The following is a 1,901-nucleotide window of genomic DNA, read 5'->3' on the forward strand; positions in this document are numbered from 1 at the left end:
AACTAACAGCTCTGTATGTAAAAGGTTTTTTAAGAGTCTGATATTCGGATCATTTATTTTCACCTATTTTATCTTTTACCGATGTGTACGCCATAATACATATACAACTTATTTTGTTAGCTTGATCCTCATATATCACAACCCTATGGGCTTGCCATAAGTTGACAGCATCTTGACACGACTTACCACCAGTGATCCCTCTAAGCTGAGTTAGAGTTTTTTAGTGTCCAGCTCACAGCTTTTTGTCTTAGCTCAGGAAGGATGGCTCCAGAGCAGACTAATTTATGCAGTAGCCAAATCACTGGCTCACAACTTTAATGCCAGTAGCTCACAAAGTAGAATTTTTGCTCACAAGACACCACAGCTTAGAGGGAGCATTGGTTGCATCCACCCCTCTGGGTTTCAGAAGTCAGTGGAAACAACTGCATTCATACATCATGCAAAACAATAGGTAACACTGAGGTCAATTAGCCAACTTCAGACTGTAATCTGACTGATCCTCAGTACTCCCAATGGGGTGGCCCACATTCAATCCATGAGCCATACTTAGCTTAGTCAAACGGGGGTTTTGTGGGATGCCTGAACTAATGTTCGATAAAACCAGAGAGAATTTTCCGCCTGTGTTTTTAGTGTTGTTTTTTTTTTAAAATTCTAGGTCGCACAGAGAAACATGACGGCATTTATTCAAGGTTATCTCATTCTCGATAGCTGCTAACTTGATCCACTGCAGCTGGCGGGAAAGGCGGGATTTGAATATTGTTCATCAACAACCCAATTTCGTAAAGTTGCCCTGAAAAACTCTCACGCTACTCGGACGTTTAGCTTCTGGCTTTGTGGCACAGGACGTGACAACAGGAAGCCGGCATGTAAACCTTACGGCACCTTCTAAGAAACTATTTTAGTGTTGCTTAGTCAACGATACCGAAACCAAGTAAAATACAGGCAGTCACCAATCTGGAAGTCTCTGGGGATTTTTTTTCCCTAGCACCCGTTGGGTGTCGGTGACCATAAGTACTGCTCATTCCAGGGTCAACGTTTTGTAGCTTATAAGAAACGGTAAGCAGATCCAGGTCAAATGAATTTGCCCTGATCTGACCTGGATCGCCCAAGCTAGCCCAATTTCGTCAGATCTCAAAAGCTAACTGGGGTTGGCTTTTGTTAGCCCTTAGATGGGAGAACACCAAAGAAGTCCAAGGTTGGTAGGCAGAGCTAGACAACGGCAAACCACCTCTGTTTGTCTCTTGCCTTGAAAACACTGTGGGGTCACCGTAGAGATGCCAGCCTCCAGGTGTGACTAGAGATGTAAAATTTCCAGAAATTTTGAAGCTCGGAAAAAAACCCATTTTTTTCCGGGTTTTTTCGGGGGGAAATGGAAATTTTCGAAAAAATTGAAAAAAAATGCTACATTGGCATTCCAGGTCGAATGAATTTGGCCCAGGCTAGCCTAATTTTGTCAGATCTCAAAAGCTAACTGGGGTTGGCTTTTGTTAGCCCTTAGATGGGGGAACACCAAAGAAGTCCAAGGTTGGAAGGCAGAGCTAGACAACGGCAAGCCACCTCTGTTTGTCTCTTGCCTTGAAAACACTGTGGGGTCACCGTAGAGATGCCAGCCTCCAGGTGGGACCTGGGGATCCCCCAGAATTATCTCCAATGTTCCCTCTAAACTGTGGAGTCCTGTGAGCAAAGATTCTACTTTGTGAGCTACTGGCATTAAAGTTGTGAGCGAGTGATTTGGCTGCTGCATAAATCAGTTTGCTCTGGAGCCATCCCTTCCTGAGCTGAGAGAAAAATGTGTGAGCCAGAGGCTAAAAAAACTGTGAGCTAGCTCACACTAACTCAGCTTAGAGGGAACACGGCTCGTCTCTAGAATGCACAGATCACTTCCCCTGGAGAAAACGGAT

The sequence above is a fragment of the Gekko japonicus genome, unplaced genomic scaffold, assembly GCF_001447785.1.
Source record: "Gekko japonicus isolate JY-2015 unplaced genomic scaffold, Gekko_japonicus_V1.1 scaffold3719, whole genome shotgun sequence".
Taxonomy (NCBI): Eukaryota; Metazoa; Chordata; class Lepidosauria; order Squamata; family Gekkonidae; genus Gekko; species Gekko japonicus.